The sequence below is a fragment of the Theropithecus gelada genome, chromosome 7b (assembly GCF_003255815.1).
Source record: "Theropithecus gelada isolate Dixy chromosome 7b, Tgel_1.0, whole genome shotgun sequence".
Lineage (NCBI taxonomy): Eukaryota > Metazoa > Chordata > Mammalia > Primates > Cercopithecidae > Theropithecus > Theropithecus gelada.
In genome coordinates, this window is record NC_037675.1 from 60,460,966 (window position 1) to 60,479,892 (window position 18,927).

The following is an 18,927-nucleotide window of genomic DNA, read 5'->3' on the forward strand; positions in this document are numbered from 1 at the left end:
AAGAAAGGGCCTGAGAACCCCAGGAGTGAAGCTGACACTGAGTCTGTTCAGTTCTTCAGTGTTGATTCAGGTCTCTCAAAGTTAGACCTCCAGAGGGGTCTTTATTCTGAAACGTGAGTGTGAGATTCTAGGAGAATATTATAAATCTGCAGTGGACATTGTCCTGGGATTAAGCTTCTTCAAACACATTCACCAATGTGAAAGCCACTGAACCCACATGCTAAGCCTCAAAGCAAGAACACTATTTATTTGATTGTACCTCTCTCAAATTACGTGTCCGGCCAGACGCGGTGGCTCACGCCTGTAGTCCCAGCACTTTGGGAGGCCGAGGCAGGCAGATCATGAGGTCAGGAGATCAAGACCATCCTGGCTAACATGGTGAAACCCTGTTTCTACTAAAAATACAAGAAATTAGCCGGGCATGGTGGCGGGCGCCTGTAGTCCCAGCTACTCGGGAAGCTGAAGCAGGAGAATGGCATGAACCTGGGAGGCAGAGTTTGCAGTGAGCCGAGATCGTGCCACTGCACTCCAGCCTGGGTGACACAGTGAGATTCCATCTCAAAGAAAAAAAAAATTATGTATCCTTGGATGATTGCTTAGGACACATATTGATATCAATATGCCTAGGACACATATCATCCAAGAAATTCTGCCATTTTCAGAAAAGCTAATTGATGTTTGGCTCTGTGTCCTGAAAAAAAATGGATTAATCCCCACTTCACACTAGGGATAAGCTCTAGAAATATTATAAACATATTGAAGATGCCTGGAGTAAACAGAAAAGCTAGGAACTTGTGAGGCAGCTTATTTCCGTACCAGGAGGAGATCCCACGAGTCACTCATGACCATTCACACGTCTAAAGGAAACTTTCCAAGTTTTGCTTTTACAAAGCCGAGAAATTTTGCCCCCCATGGTAAATAAAATGCAGCAAACAAGGTAAAAAATAACTGTCTTAGGTAGTCTCATCAACCAGTTACCCACCAGGGATGACAGCTCCTGGCTACCCTCCAGCCTGTGAACAAAGCCAGACCTCCCAGATCCCGGGGCCTGCTGATGTCTACCTTTTCTTAAGTCCATTCTTTAAGCAGCATCTTCCTGCCTATCAGGCTTGGGCGCCCTCTCAGGTAATGCAGACAGCCGGAAGAGAATTCTACAAAAAGGGGTGAAATCATTCATGGAATCTACAGGAATTGGCATATTGTCTGAAATGGTTCCATGCATGACTTTGTCACACATATTAGCTGGCCTGGCCCAAAGGGCAGGATCGTTATCAAGACTGAGATATTCAGTTTACTGCAGAGGATGAGGACTCTAATAATAACAGTTAAAACCATTTCTGGAAGGGTTCTATAACAGCACCCTTAGACCTGGTGCTAACCACCTTTGAATCCACATACATAACATAAATAAGTGGAGTTTTTAAAAAATGAAATAAGGTCGCAGTTATTTCTTATTCTGAGTTGTGTTCCATGACCCTGTTCACCTTGTGGAAAAGTCGCCAAGCTCTCCACTTAAAAGTGTGTGCATTTCCATATACGTCAGTAAAATGTTTCCTTTACCAAAAAGGCAGAGGATTGTTTTAGATATGGTATCATCAAATTCTGATCTGTAGGGCAAATCCTGCCACCTACTGCTTTTGATGACCTGTGATCTACAAATGGTTTGTATATTTTTTAATGGCTGGAAAAAATTAGAAAAATGTTTCATGGCACTTGAAAATTATATGAATTTATTGAAACACAATTACATTCATTCCTTTACATATTGTCTATGACTGCTTTTGTGCTACAACACCATAGTTAAGCAGTTGCAACAGAAACAGTATGGGCTGCAAAACTTAAAATATTTATATTATATGCTATTTATAATATATAGAAATATTTGTATTCATATCTTTCACTTTACAGAAAATATTTGCTCACTCTTGTTCTAAATTAAAGGGCAAAAGATACAGGACAACGAAATACAGTGCATGATTCTTGATGGTTCTAGATCAGAAAAAAAAAAAAATCCTATAAGGAACATTTTGGAAACAATTTGGGAAATGCAAATACGTTTTGTATAAAAGACAGTAAATTTATAACAATGTTAAATGTCCTGGTGTGGTAACAGTATTGTGGCTATGTGAGAGGATGTCCTTGCTCTAAAGAGATATATACTCAAGTATGTAGAACAGGAAGAGTCTAATATTTGTAACTTACTTACAAATGATTGGGGGAATATGTACAAAGAGTGCACAAATGTATCACAAATGTGATAAAATATTAACAATCAGTAAATGTAGATAAAGGATATAAGGGTTTTTATCCTCCTATTCTTTCAACATTTCTGGAGGTTTGCAAGTTTCCAAAATAAAAAGTTGAGGACAATAAATACAACCATAAAAACAATCATTTTAAAAGAACTCACCAGTCAGGATGTAAATGATTGATCAGTGCCACATGCTGAGGGTCAATTAGTTAATACAAGTGGTTTGAGGTTTGCATCTAAACCTCTTCAGCAGTTGTATTTTGGGGGTTGTCATCTATCAGCCCACAGTTCTCATCCTTGTGGCTTTTCTGAATTCTCCTTTCTGTTTTTTCTGAGCTGATTCCAGACTGCGAGGGGTTTACCAAAGATTTACTTGTCATTTGATCTCCACATTTGCAGCAAATATGATAGTCAGTGTTTATCCTGTCTTTCAAGAAACTTTTTTTTAATTACCCACATACAATGTGGTTTTCTGTTTTTCCTAGTGGGTCATAGAAATCCATCATTAAGTGTCATTTTGCCTTTTAAGAATTATTTAATTCCTTGAAGATTTATTATCTCTTTAATCAGAGCAGACTCTTAACACACCAGTAATGACCAGTAATGTACCAGTAATTACACACCATTTTCAACCTATATTTCATCTGTGTATTTTTATGGGAGTTTCTTTTCTAAATTATGCTTTTGTCTATGGGCAGTAGTTTTGAGGTTTAGGAACCAGCTGATGTACAGTTTATCTTGAAAGGCTACATATGGATCTGCAAGGGCTTTGAAATTCCATTCAGAAGCACTTGCAGGCAGGGACCATAATGCATTGCTGATTCTGGAATGTAGTAAATGTAATTGTCACTCTTTGGGACCAGTCCCTTGACTTTCATGTCAGGTTGGCTCATTTTAATATAAAATCCATTTTATCACATTTATTTTGTCTCAGATTGTCAAGCAGAGGCTGTGCACGTTGTGACTTCTCAAGGAAAAGAAAACAGCATTTGTTTTATTAATAGAGTCGATGGTTTCTTCAAAGCAAAATTGTAGATCAGAAACAAATTATTCTTTGCCCACTGGCTGAGATTTAAAATATCTCTCCAACTGTCACAGAAAAGAACTAGGTTTAATTCAATGTAAAATGCATGAACCAGTTTCTAAAAATAAAATTGGAAGCACTTTAGTTGCTATAAACTTCATTCCAGGAAAGTGAGTTATATGAGTATTTTATATTGTTTTATGGGACTTGGAGATTAAAATGATTTTTGGTTGACATCGTGTCGGCTTCCTATTTGAATCAGTCCAGAATGAAGCTGAATAGAATTACAGGGGAAAAAATGAATGACCATTACTGGCAGTAAAACCACCAGGCTTTGCCAATAACATTTTAAACACATATACATACACTTTACACCCCTCCACATTTTTTATTGCTTGTGTCCACATAGACTGAAAGTTCTACACCAGTGGTTCCTCTCGAAGCTCACTCTTGGTGACTGAAACTGTTTTATGGCATGGTCAGCTCCACAGTTTGGAGGAAGGGGGCAGTAATCATCTCTCTGTGACCCTCATATCCCCAAACTCCCATTCAAAGTCAGCAATAGGTAGTATTAGCTTCTTCCTCTGAAAAGATTAAGCTCTGATGGAAATGAAATATTTGGTGAGCCCTGAATAGGGCTTTTGCAAAAGGAAGTGCAAAAGTTAAACAATCAGACATACGTAGTGGAATAATAGTTTATATCTTTTTTCTTCCTGGTAATTTCTTTTTATTGTCCAGTACTTCTATCATTTCTACTGAACCTTAATGCTAGGGCTTATTATCCCAGTGAAGAAGGAACACTAAAAATCCCAGCACGAATGAAAGAATCAAATAATGGGCTCGAAAGCCTATGTTGAGTTCCAAAAATAGGTTTTAGACCTATGGCAAAGACAGATTTGAAGGAGATTGGGGGAAGGTTTCTTAAGCTCCAGAAGGAAAAGTACATGAAGCTCTCAGAACATAGTGTTTTATGACAAAGTCTAATCTCTAATTGCAAAAGTACTTGTCCCAAAATATAGAGAGATGATAAGACTTGAGGGAGGGAGCTGGAGAGAACATGGGAGAACATGGGGAGTCAATCAGCTAAAGGGAGTTAGTGATGTGGTCTCTGTAAGAGGGTTCCACATGCTGCTCCCTCTGGGTCCAAAACCCTGGGAAAGAAGGGATGATGGAAACCTTCAGAAAGATGCAGGAAGACTCTGTGTCTGAACTGCTGGGAAGAAGCCGCCTTTCAGGGCACCCCATGCCAACATGGAGTGGCTGCAGTAAAATGGAAAGAATGAGGCAGGTTCAAGGAGAAAGGAGATGAGACCCCACCTCATACTCAGATGCCACATTGAAGGAGCCCCTGCAAGTGATCAGGGACTTGAATGAGCACAGAGGGAACTAAAATATCAACTTGCAGAAGAGGAAGAGAGATTCCCACAGTAGAGGCTGTGGGATGGGCAGCCACAGTCAGAGATGAGATGGGAAAACGTTGCTGAGTTTCAGAAGCTAGAGAGCCACCGGCCAATGTTGAGGCAGGAACTACGGGAAAGCAACAGGAGAGATGCCAACCAGCAGAGCAATTGTCCTGCAGTGAGCCTGTTGCAAGAAGAGGCTTTGAGTGACAGCAACAGTGGATGCCAGTGGAGAAGTAATTGCAGATCAGAGGTTTCTCTTCCAATGTCAAGGTTATGTGTAAGTCTTCCAGAGCCTCTGACCACCCCCAGGGAGACGGGAAGGAAAAGGAAGGTGAGGTGAAACAAAATGACTAGGTACCCCCAAAGAGACTGAGTTTAAGCTAAATGCAGTGGTTCTCAGCCAAGGACAATTTTATTCCTCCAGGGACATTTGATATGATCTGGAGACATTTTGTGGTTGGCACAACTAGGAAGGGCAGGAGGCTCCTGGTATCTTGTGAGTAGAGGCCAGGGATGCTACTAAACATCCCAAAACATGTAGGACAACCTTCACAACAAAGAATTATCCTGTCCAAAATGTGAAGAGTATTGATGTTGAGAAACCCTGAGCCAAAGTAACTGAGTTATCAGCAGAAATGAGAACATGAGAAATGTTTAAAAAGGAAATTTACACTTTTGCACACCCAAATTCCTGTAACCGAACACACACACACACACACAATAACACAAAGATAGAGGTTTGAAGAACATGGGGGAGTGGAAGTTAAAATGGTAGTAGACAGCCCTGAGAAATATCAAAAAATTTTTAAGCTCACAACAGCACTTTTTTTTTTAGGCAAAAAGAAGTCTTGCCGAAAAGTTACAAGCAGTCAAAATGTGACTATTAGTGGCACTATTTTGACCTTGTAGTTTTTGCTTCTCCTTGGTCAAAAGGGTATGCAAGCTGCACTTTCCCCAGCTGGGTGAAAAAACAAAAAAAAGGGCAGAGGAAACTGGAGTAGACTTCTACTCCACTGACACTGCTCCTCAGACCCAACATCAAGCTAGACAAGCAAGCCCTGGCTGGTCAGTCTAGAGATTGTTGTACCACCACTGAGTGACACAGGCCATGCTACATTTGCAAGAAAAAAATGAGCAGGAAAAACAAGTGTAGGTCACTGGGGTTGAGCAGGCATCGACCCCTTCAAAACTCTGCATGGAAGAGGTAATCCTTATAAGAGGCACAGCTTACCAAGGCACAGACCCTACAGTTCTTGTTGTAGCTGAATAAGATGGTAGTATCCTGGCTGCTTGTTTCAAAGTCTGTGACTCAGCAATGTATTCTGGTATCACAGACCTGGGGATCACCATCAAGTTCCTCTACCTGAGAACCGGATCCCAACCTGTATTGCCTGGCTATGATCGTCTTGATCTTGGGATCCTCCAGGAGGGAAGGGTTCTCAGCCTTGGCCCAGGGGCTGTCAGGAGAGCCAAGGGGACTACAGGCAGTCACCACAATGCCTTTAGAGTGGCAGTACTGGATTAACTTCTCCTGAGTGAGGCACAGGTGGCACTCTGTTTGGTTAACTGCTGGCTTATAGTTTAACCCAGGTTTGTTTAATATCCCCTCAACCTGGAGATGGTTGAAGGTGGAGATGCCAGTAGCTTTCACCAGCCCTTCATCCACCAGCTCTTTATGGCCACCTATGTGTCCACAATGTCAGTGTCACTGGGAACCACGTGCCTGACTCATCCAATGGGAAGGATTCCTTCCCAGGCTTACAGCTGGCTGGCCAGAGAACAAGGTAGTAGTCCAGGTAGCCCTGCTTAGGGTCACTGAGCATCTTCTGACAGGCTCCTTTCACCAGGCCCTTCCCATGGTACGTGCACCAGAGTTTGCTGATGATGAAGAGCTCCTCATGCTTCACCATCTGTCCCCTGAACTTCTCCTGAATGGCCACCCCTATCTCATTCTCATTCTGGTACCTGGGCTCAGTCGATGTGGCAGTACCTGATATCAGTCGCCACTTTCACAGTCTTGGCCACCTGGCCTGGAGAGGACATTCAGGTGCCCAGCCCCAGGATGGCCATCTTCGTGCCATTGTTGAGCACGAGGTGGCTGGCCATGGATGCAGTGCTTCCCAGACCACTTCCCAGAAACATGCACAGAAACTTCAATATTTAAAGGTTAGGTAGGAAATACCAGTAAAGAAAGACTTGGAAGAAGCCGGGAGCCGTGGCTCACGCCAGTAATTCCAGCACTTTAGGAGGCCGAGGCGGGTGGATCACGAGGTCAGGAGATCGAGACCATCCTGGCTAACATGGTGAAACCCTGTCTCTACTAAAAACACAAAAAAATTAGCCAGGCGTGGTGGTGGGCACCTGTAGTCCCAGCTACTCAGGAGGCTGAGGCAGGAGAATGGCGTGAATTCGGGAGGTGGAGCTTGCAGTGAGCCAAGATCGCACCACTGCACTCCACTCTGGACGACAGAGTGAGACTCCGTCTCAAAAAAAAAAAAAAAAAAAAAAGAAAGACTTGGAAGAGGGACAGCAAAGGTACTAAAGACACCAAGAGAGTGTATATTATCACAGCAACTAACGAAAAAGGACAGAGGAGCTCAAGGACAGAGTAAACTGTGTAAAATGCCCTAAGAAATCAAGGTGATAAGCTAAATGTGCAGATGAGTTGAATTCTGCTTCTTGTCTATTAGGGGAGGTGGGGAGGAATGAGATCCAGAGAACACATGAAAGGATTCACTTTAAATGAAAGAGATTCCTCCTCCACTGGAACAGGAGAGAAGAGAATAGGTGCTAATACAAGTAGGTTTATAAATCGTATTGCAATAAGTTGTGAATTTCCCACTTAGGAAGCAAAAAATCATCTGCAGAAATTGAGAAGAAGAGAAGAGAAGCCAGAGAGTGTGGAAGATTTGAAATGGCAATTACAGAGAGTGGTGGGCCAGTCAATTAAATCAATTTGGTAGGATGCACGGGCAGCATGGAGTGCCCAGTTGAGGCTGGTGACTATGAACCTGTAGTGACAATGGGCAGCCTATACGTGATAACTCCCCAGCACTTCTCAGCTGCCTGATACAATCACAGAGATGACAAAATAGCTAGTTTAGCCAACAGAGGGTTTGGTTAGGATCAGTGGTTATTTAACTGGGATTTGTGTCAGAATCACACTGGGAATTTTTTTGAGAACACTCACACACATGCATGGACTATGTCTGAGATTCCAGGCTTCATAAACCTGATGGTTGGCCAGGACATTTGTGTTCTGAGGAAGTTTCCCAGTGATGTGCAACAGCAGTTATGAACCACTCGTCAGTTTGGGTGCAACTAAAGAAGACTGACAAGGGAGTGAGTAAGAGTGATATTGGAACAATGGGCAGTAAAATCTAAGCCAAATTCAAGAGAAAGAGAAATCCCTACAGTGTCTCACAGGTAGGGATAATACAGAGATCAATAGGTAGGAGATCCCATAAACTCAAACAGCAGGACCTATATAGAAAAAGTGCTTATAGCAAGTCCTAGAAAGGGTGAATTTAGGCTGGGCACGGTGGCTCACGCCTGTAATCCCTGCACTTTGGGAGGCCGAGGTGGGCGGATCACCTGAGGTCAGGAGTTCGAGACCAGCTTGGTCAACATGCTGAAACCCCATCTCTACTAAAAATACAAAAATTAGCTTGGCATGGTGGCAGGTGTCTGTAATCCCAGTTACACAGGAGGCTGAGGCAGGAGAATCCCTTGGACCTGGGAGGCGAAGGTTGCAATGAGCTGAAATTGTGCCACTGCACTCCAGCCTGGGCGACAAGAACAAAACTCCACCTCAAAAAAAAAAAAGGGGGGGGGCAAATTTAGGGAACATTTTTATTCTCATCATAACTTTTTATGGAGAAGAAAAAAATAACCTATAATCTCCCATAAAGCAGTGTTTTCGGGCTGGGCACGGTGGCTCACATCTGTAATCCCAGCACTTTGGGAGGCCAAGGTGGGCAGATCATGAGGTCAGGAGATCGAGACCATCCTGGCTAACATGGTGAAACCCCGTCTCTACTAAAAATACAAAAAAAATTAGCCCGAGCATGGTGGCGGAAGCCTGTAGTCCCAGCTACTGGGGAGGCTGAGGAAGGAGAATGGCGTGAACCCGGGAGGTGGGGCTTGCAATGAGCCGAGATCATGTCACTGTACTCTAGCCTGGGTGACAGAGCAAGACTCCATCTCAAAAAAAAAAAAAAAAAAAAAAAAAAATTAGCCAGGCATGGTGGCATGTGCCTGTAGTCCCAGTTACTCAGGAGGCTGAGGCAGGAGAATTGCTTGAACCTGGGAGGCGGAGCTTGCAGTGAGCTGAGATCGTGTCACTGCACTCCAGCCTGGGTGACAGAGCGAGATTCTGTCTCAAAAAAAAGAAAAAAATAAACAAAACAAAACAAAAAGCAGTGTTTTCTTGTAAATGATGGCCCAGAAATGCTTGTTATTTTTTTGACACTAATTAAAAACTGAAATTTCCACAGATTGATTAGGTCATAGAATGTTGCCCATAGCGGCTATTAGCATGTGCTCCATTATTCACAGATGTCTGCCCACAGTGGACAAAAAACAAAAAGAACACACTTTAAGTATGGAAAGAGAAAATCCATGATGAGAAGGGCTATCACTACACTGACAGCTGGAGCTCCTGGGGAAGCTTTAATCACTTTACCATAAGCCATGGTTTTTTTGTCATCCAAACTGCAAGAGAGTAACACTAAATAGGAGACAGAGGTTGTAACATTCTTATACAATTCATACTTTGCCATTTTCCTGTACATTTACTTTTATAATTCTCCTTATAGTAAATAAAGTTATCCCTATAAAAGAACATTATTTTAGGATGGAGGCAATAAGAAGACTTTGAATAATGAGAGTCTTAGAAAACAAATTCGAAGAATTTTCACCTCGGGATAATAAATTGTTTAGATAGATCATGTTTTTAAGACCAATGAATCTTTAAAGTTGTCTGCTTCTAATTTCAAGAATATTAGCTATGATCTATGATATTCTCATCCCCCAGCAGCCCTTCTGCCCAAAACTACCAACAAGGAAGATTGCTTGTGCATTGGGTTCAGTGTCTAACTCCACTGGCATAGTGGAGACAGAGCCTGTGCACTGGCCTGAGGGGCTGAACAGAGTCTGTGAAGAGAAGAGAACACCCTCTGAAAATTGGCCTCCTAGCCTGGCCTAAGGGTGACTTCGCCTGTCACACTCTATGGGGTTGGCCAATGGTGAAGGAGTAGTCTCTCCTTGTAGCATTCCCTCAGGGACAAGTTTCTATATTAAAATCTAGCGGCTTCCAGAGTTTTGTTTTGTTTTGATTTTTTTTCCCAGGATTGGGTCCAAACTCAATGGCAGAGAAGACTCTTCAGGGTCCAGCCACTGGTTCCATCTCTAGCCCCTCTCCTATCACTTTTCTCTCTCTCTCTTTGAAGCCTGCACACCAGCCACACCAAGTGATAGTATTTCTGGGTGATAACATGCTCTCATGACTGTGTCTTGTACATATGTCTTATACACAATCCCCTAAACCTCCTGGTTGGGAGACAGAGCACAGATTCTATTCCCAGCTTTGCCATCAACTATACAGGTGACCTCAGTTTCTCTGTCTATAGAATAAGGGGGTTAGAGGCTTAATCATTGCTAAGTTGTGGCCTATGGTTCAAATCTGGCCCCATATAAGCTCAGACATGCATTGTGTGTGTGTGTGTGTGTGTGTATCACTCTCCAGTCCAGCCCAGCCCAGTCCCCCACCTTCTCTCATCTATACCCAGCAGTGTTACACATTTACATCAGTTTCTGGCCCTTAAAGGTACATTAATAGGCCACCAAGAGGCCAGATGAGCTCTAAGGTTTCTTCCATGTGAAATAAATTAACTCCAAAAACACAGGCTCAAGCAGATGGTAAATGTGCAAGAAATGCATAAAAGACCTCAGCATCAGGTACTAGAGACCCTATCAAATAGTCCTGGACTGACACCAAGACCTTTATAAAACAATCAGATTGTCTTGACTGATCCCATATGGCTAACGACTTTGCTTTCTTTTACCACGTGGCTTAGCAGGTATTAGCACCATTGCTCCCGGGATGGTCTGCTTTTCCACACAAAATCAAACTGATTTCTCCACAGAGCACCTGTTCCTTTTGAAGCTGTAACCCAATGATCAATAATCTTTATTTTCCTTCCTGAATAATAATTTACTCAAGAGAAAACCGAGGTCCTACTATTTCTCATTTTAACATGGACTAGTATCTGCAAGTTTCTGTTGTAACAGAGGAAATCTGGAGCCCATTTCTCTCAACCACTTGATTTTGACAGGATCATGAACCACTGGAATTCCAGTCCACCCTGGGGAAACATGTTGCTCAGACCTGTGATATATGCTCATCTACTCCCAACATCCATTTCCTTTGACATAAAGTATATGGCCTTTCCTCTGACCAAAGCCCACTTCTTCTTAAACTAGTTTGAACCTTTTTTGCACTAAATTGTATGCTGATCAGGTGTGGCAGAAACAAATAAATCATCCAATTTTCCCAAAGAGAAAAGGCTATGACGACTGCTAAAAGGCAGAGGACTGGATCAGAGGGTCTGGTAAGACCCCTTCTAGCTCATCTGTTTTGTACTCTAAGTTCATTAAAAGATTGTGCCAGTCCGGGTGCGGTGGCTCGCGCCTGTAATCTCAGCACTTTGGGAGGCCGAGGCAGGTGGAGCACGAGGTCAGGAGATGGAGACCATCCTGGCTAACATGGTGAAACCCCGCCTCTACTAAAAATACAAAAAAATTAGCCAGGCGCAGTGGCGGGCGCCTGTAGTCCCAGCTACTCAGGAGGCTGAGGCAGGAGAATGGTGTGAACCCGGGAGGCGGAGTTTGCAGTGAGCCAAGATCACGCCACTGCACTCCAGACTGGGCGATACAGCTAGACTCCGTTTCAAAAAAAAAAAAAAGATTGTACCAAAACAGTGAATGCCTCATAATAATTCATGAATAGAAATTATTGCTGAAAAAGAAATGTAGGCCGAGTGCGGTGGCTCATGCCCATAATCCCAGCACTTTGGGAGGCCAAGGCAGGTGGATCATGAGGTCAAGAGATTGAGACCATCCTGGCCAACATGGTGAAACCCCATCCCTACTAAAAATACAAAAAATTAGCTGAGCGTGGTGGCACATGCCTGTAGTCCCAGCTACTCAGGAGACTGAGGCAGGAGAGTCAATTGAACCCAGGAGGTGGAGCTTGCGGTAAGCCGAGATTGAACCACTGCACTCCAGCCTGGTGACAGAGCTCCATCTCAAAAAGAAAGAAAGAGAAAGAGAGAGAGAGAGAGAAAGAAAAGAAAGAGAGAGAGAGAAGAAAGAAAGAGAAAGAAAGAGAGAGAGAGAGAGAGAAGAAAGAAAGAGAAAGAAAGAGAGAGAGAGAGAGAGAGAGAAAGAAAGAAAGAAAGAAAGAAAGAAAGAAAGAAAGAAAGAAAGAAAGAAAGAAAGAAAGAAAGAAAGAAAGAAAGAAAGAAAGAGAAAGAAAGAAAGAAAGAAAGAAAGAAAAGGAAGGAGGGAGGGAAGGAAGGAAGGAAGGAAGGAAGGGAGGGAGGGAGGGAGAGAGAGAGAGAAAGAAAAGAGGGCCGAAGCGCGGTGGCTCACGCCTGTAATCCCAGCATTTTTGGAGGCCAAGGCGGGCGGATCACCTGAGGTCGGGAGTCCAAGACCAGCCTGACCAACATGGAGAAACTCCATCTCTACTAAAAATACAAAAATTAGCTGGGCGTGGTGGCGTGTGCCTATAATCCCAGCTACTCAGAAGGCTGAGGCAGGAGAATTGCTTGAACCCGGGAGGCGGAAGTTGCAGTGAGCCAAGATCGCACCACTGTACCCCAGCCTGGGTGACAGACGCAGAAAAAAGAGGAAAGAAAGAACGAACGAACGAAAGAAAGAGAGAAATGTAATTGTCTATAAATACACAATACACCTTCCTCTCCAAAAATGAAAACAGAAAATCATTGAGGATGTTCACATGAAGACAATAAATTCTGGACATCAAAGGAAAGGTCAAAGTAACATGGGGCTAGAATACGCAGAGTGGCGCCCAGAGATTTGAGAATTATGTTCAGGTGATGATCTACAGCTCTGGAGACTCCAGACCTGAGATCCTCGGGATGATTTATGACTGCAGAGCTATGTGCAAGAAATGTATTTGGAAGCGGAGCAAAGAAAGATGAGCTAGTGTCTCAATAAGTGCTTGTAATCCTCTGAGAAATAGCTAAGTCCTTTTAAAATTTATAACAAATATATGAACATTTCGGATCTTGATTACCTTTTGGAAATGAGTACATACTGTGACTGAAAAGATAGGGTGGGGATACATGCAACCAGAATTATGGTGGTTTTCAATTAATAGCATTCCTTTGACAATTTATCTTTTATTTCTGAAACTTATTTGGCTAGGCATTATATCAACTAAGAACTCTACAAGTTGACTATATGATATAATCATAGAACTACATTCTAATAACTATTCATCTGCACAGCAGTCAAAAGGGCTGCTTTGCACCTATGTGGCAAAAGAGGTCAATATGAGAAAGAAGAAAAAGCAACAAAAGGGAAAGAAGAGTCAATGGGAGGAAGGAAGGGAGGGAGGGAGGAAGGGAGGGAGGAAGGGAGGAAGAAAAAAGTTTTTTAAGTTAAGCAAATTGTTAACTTATTCCATCTCCAAAGTTGAAAAAGATCAGACAGTTACTAAAATAAACAATTTCTCCCCAACTCTATTTTGGTTCTTCTTTTTTGAATTTTTTTTCCCTCTATTGCTTTAGTAAGTTGTACCTTTTGTTTCTATACTTTTAGTGGTTACCCTAGAAATATAATACCATACCCATGCTTATAAAAGACTAAAGTGAATGAAAATCTTTACCATGTTCTCTGATGATACAAAGCTTAAATTGTGCTACATTAACAAAACCTATGAAAAGAGAGAAGGGAAGAAAATAAAGAAGGAAGAAAGGAAAGTGGGAGGAGAACACAAGAATCGAGAGAAAAATTTTCTGAAAAGATGTTTTAAAGAATGGCCTTAAGAAGGCAGACATCAAAGTCCTACAGATAGGGTAGAATAAAATGGGAGCTCAAAAAGAGAAAGTGGTTTGCCCAACATCACACAGATAGGAACAGAGCCAGTACTTGAACAAAATCTAGTACCCTTTCCCGTAATCTCATGCTGCATCACTAGAAACTGCTACTCAGTGCATGTGGCTTCCAAAGAAGTCCCAAAGGCAGGCTGGGCATGGTGGCTCACCCCTGTAATCCTAGCACTTTGGGAGGCCGAGGCAGGCGGATCACCTGAGATTGGGAGTTCGAGACCAGCCTGACCAACATGGAAAAACCCTGTCTCTATTAAAAATACAAAATTAGCCTGGTGTGGTGGTGCGTGCCTGTAATCCCAGTTACTTGGGAGCCTGAGGCAGGAGAACTGCTTGAACCGGGAGGCAGAGGTTGTGGTGAGCCGAGATCTCACCATTGCACTCCAGCCTGGACAATAAGAGAGAAATTCCATCTCAAAAACAAAACAAAAAAGAGTCCCAAAAGCTACTGCTAAAACTCCTTTGCAGGTCAAGGTCTGCAATGTTTTCCCCCACCCCCACCTCCACTCCACCCCCAAAGAATGACAGCATTGGCAGATTTATCAAATAGATGTATTTGCAACCAAACAGAACTAAGACTTTCATTCCTAAATAATAACCCTGGGGGAAAAGAGTCTACATGACTGATGGCCGTTTGGAAAACTTAATTTTTCTTTTCTGTATAAATAAACATCATTAAGTATTTGCATGGTACATCCAGTGCAAATCGAACATAGGTGATGCCAATGAGCCCTCTTAAAAATGCCTTTTTCTGCTTTACCCATTCTTCTTTATATAATCAGCTCCTTGGGAAATCCAAGTATATGCTGGTATGGCATAATGAGCCATACCTTGGCCTTCCACTTCGTTTCTTTATCCCTAACATGAAATGCATGCTATCAATTTTAACAGTTCTAAAATTTTCCTACCTGTAAGATGTTATTGCATTACAGTTGTGCATTACAGTGAAATGTACATTACAGTGAAATAAAAAGGAGCTTTTGAAAATGTCTGGATGCTTTTATGGACGTTGCTTCACGAGGATTTGAACTAATTTGGTCATGGGAGAAACTGTTTTAAGGTAATATGCAAAATATGTCTGTATTTTAAATATTAAATTTTACAAAAAATTGGCAGCATGTTTGCCTTGTAGTTTGGGTTTATTTTTCCATTAAATGTGTACAAGGAAACAGAGTAAATTAATCCTTTGAATTAAAAAAAATTCATTTTTTTTCAAAATTGAGCCCAAAACAAGATTCCAGAACCTGATTTATTAGCTAAAGTTTTAAGGGATTAGATACAGTTCTACTCAAAAATCAGGGGGAAAGTACCACAGTAATGAAATCACCTTGTATGAAATAATCTATATTACATAAAACTCTACCAGTGAATAAGCATCAGGAAAAACATTACACAGTCATTAGGGTCACAAAGCTAAGGGGAAATAATGGTAAATTCAAATGTTTTATAGTTTGAGCTTAGTCACACTGGGATTCATGAAAAGTGCTAAGTAAAACAACTGAGCCCCCATGTCTGAGAGTCTAATAATAACTATTACGTTGCCATTTACAAAGCGCTTACTATGCTAAGTACCTTACACACATTATCCCATTTAATCTTCACAATAATTTATGAAGTGGGTAATATTTTTATTTCATTTTTATAGATGTCTAACTAAAGCTTAGAGAGATGGTCCACAGTCACTCAGATGATAAACAGAAAAACTCCTGCGTCAAACCACGTCTGACTCCAGGATATGAATTCTTCATTATTATACAATGTGAACTTTCTATTAAAGAAATCCATTGTTCATTCATTCAAACAAACACTTCTGTTGATCAAACAGCCAGCAGAAGTTTTAAAAAGTAATCAGATTTGTTTTTTATAAAGCTTCGCAATGGAGTAACAAATGGAATATGTGGAGGAAGAGATTGGTATCAGGGACACTGCTAGGATGCTACTGCAGAAGTCTGAGCAAAACGTGAGGAAAACCCCTACTTAAGCAGGGGCAGTGGAGATGGAAAAAAGGAATCAACTTTAAATATATTTTATAATGATATGAGTAAGTGTAGATGAGAAACTTCATAGTAAGGGGTGAGGGAAAAGGGGTTATTCAGGATGATCCTGTGTCTTCTGGCTTGGAGCCTGAGTGATGCCGCTGATGGAAGGGAGAGTACAGGACGACAAAAAGGCTGAGAACAAGCTCTTGAGGCCAGTGGAGACAATGAATTCAGTTTTGGTGCCTGGGGTCAATCATTTATGTGCACAGCTAATGATAGTCGTAAGAGTCATTACCATGTGGATAGAGGTTAAATCAAGGGAACAAGTGAAATCACTCAGGGAGGGTTTATAGAGTTAGAAGAGGGGAAAAAAAAAAAAGTAGTAGCTGGAAGAACCCTGTGGAATACCAGCATTTAAGGCCTGGGCAGAGAAAGAGGAGTAGGCAGCAGATTCATAGAAACAGAGGACTGAGTGGTGGGAGAAATGGAAAGTGCTGTACTCAGGAAGCAAAAGGAGGCAGTTCAAGAAGGAAATGTGCAGAGAAGCCAAGCAAAAGAGGATCCAATATAGCTCTTTGGATTTAGGCATTAAAAAGCCATTAGCAGAGTAGATACGGAACAATGGAAGTCAATGTCATCTCAGAGTCATCAGAGCCTGTTTGGGATTAGAAATAAACTACTTTTGTTCTGGAAGAAGGCTGTCAGAGTCTTACTATGGCTCTTAAAAATATATAGGCCAGACATTTGGTGTTCCTACAAATTCAGAACTATGTGGTTAGCTGATTCCAGACACTAGCATTGCTTGATCTGTTTCTTTTTAAAATTTTAATTCAAAGTCTTAAAGTGAGACATCTTAGATAATAAATGCTTGATATCCCATAGTTGTTTTTATATAAGCCATAGGAGCATGTTATATACAAAGAATATATGTCCAGACACCTTGACTAATTTAATACCCACATTATGTCAAGAGCTCCATCATTCAGAACTAGTCCTGACGGGACGGAGAACATATTTTTGTTTATCAGCTAAAATGAAGCCATCACATGCCATGAAAGAGTATCAATGACCCACTGGGTCTGCCAGTTTTTAAATCATGTGATTTGTGATTAATGTTTAATTTGGGGATTCTCATGATCTCAAATTTTGTGCATTAAAGAAAGTTTATTTTTATACCACACAATTTTAAATTGAAATAATTAAAATTCACATAAAATGCACCTATAGTGTTTAAATTCATGTTACTTTATATGTTAAATGCTTAGAAAGGCTTTTTAGAAGTTAGTATTTGACAAATTTAAGAGAGAACATATTTTTACTTTACTATATTACTTTAAAAATAAGGTTTTTTGTTGTTGTTTGGGTTTGGGTTTTTTTGTTTGTTTATTTGTTTGTTTTTTAGACAGAGTCTTGCTGTTGTCGGCCGAGGCTAGAGTGCAATGGCGCAATCTCAGCTCACTGCAGCCTCAGCCTCCCAGGTTCCAGCAACTCTCCTGCCTCAGCCTCCCAAGTAGCTGAGATTACGGGCACCTGCCACCATGCCAGGCTAATTTTTGTATTTTTTAGTAGAGACAGGGTTTCACCATGTGGGCCAGGCTGGTCTCCAACTCCTGACCTCAGATGATCCACCCGCCTCAGCCTCCCAAAGTACTGGGATTACAGGAGTGAGCCACTGCACCTGGCCAAAAACAAGTTTTATGCAAATGTAAGCTGTATTAGTACTATCTTTAATCAAAATGTTGAAGTCACTTAATAACACCTTACTATTTGATATACTCTTTTAAGCTGATAGAACTTGCAAGGCGTTTGTGTTACTTTGAGCTAATCTTCACTTTGACTGAACTGCCTAGCCCAATCCTGTGTTTTATGTGAAGGACATAAATTATGCTGTTTTACAGTTGAGACACTCGGTCTCTGAGAAACTGAAAAGAACAACTTGAGTTATAGGCAAGTTAGAGATTAAATCAGACAAAGAATGGACAGATTTTTGTGCTTCCAGCTCTATTATTTCCTTCTTTGTTACGCCACAAATAGGCTGCTCTCTACCCGTAACCAGCTCTACCAATTTGATGGAAATGAGTTGTTTATATATAAAAAGAAGTCCTCATTTTGTCATTTTCACTTGCAGCAACTAGGAAGATAACTATCTTACAAAATCTACATCTAGAAGTATCTATTACCTCAAAATTACATACGCCAATGACGTGTAATAGGTCAATATTAACATGTTAACGAAGTTAACATTGATGTCGACTGGAAATAAAATGGCCACATGAAGCAAGTCCAGATGCTAACAATCTGTAGTCACACAAAATAGGAGGGCTCTTTAAAGCTGGAAAGCCATTTAGTTTGAAGGCCTCAGAGGAGATGACTTCAACAACAGCGTTGAAACAGAAGGAAAAAAAACCCTTTTCATTCACGTTCCAATTCTGCAAAGACTGAATTCTAACTGATTAGAGGGCATGTGACAGCCAAATGAGTTTGAACAATAGAACAGAGTGTGGTGGAGGGATTCAAGTTTGGGGCTAGAAAGCTGGAGTCTTGAATTTTCTTTAAGGCTTTGCCAATGACTTGCAGCCTGGCTTTACCCTAATTATTTATGCCCCCTCTTTCCCTCCAATGTTACAATCCCTTTGTCTATAGAAATCACAGGGAAAATTATTTGTAGCATGCTTTGTACAATGTATGCTGAGATAGCAAACTATGATAAAGAATTCTGTTCGTCCTAGCTGGAGACAAATGGACAGGCTAGACCACCCAGAGGTAACTTGGAACACTGGTAAATTTTTAACAAGTAATTATCTTCCTTCCCTGTTTTACATTTTATTGTGAAAAAATTGGAAAGTACAAAAAATAAAACTAGATAAATAGATAAAAATTCACCCATCATCCCTGCTGATATTTGGTATATGTCCCTTCAGTCTGTGTGCTGTGTGTGTGTGTGTGTGTGTGTGCATGTGCTTGTGACACACTATTAATACACTCTTAAAGAGAAAAAAATGTGTTTAGTAAATTACAATCATACTCCACATTGTACTTTCTAGCTTGTATTTTTCACTTAATAGATCATATCAACATTTAAAAAAAATAATCTTTCATGACTTTTTGGTGGCTGCCATATTAATATGCT

At 41.2% G+C, this 18,927-nt stretch overlaps 1 pseudogene; it reads right to left on the minus strand.

Moving 5' to 3' along the window:
• Positions 1-5,861: 5,861 nt before the first annotated feature.
• On the minus strand, positions 5,862-6,784 carry LOC112629344 (annotated as a pseudogene).
• Positions 6,785-18,927: the final 12,143 nt, after the last annotated feature.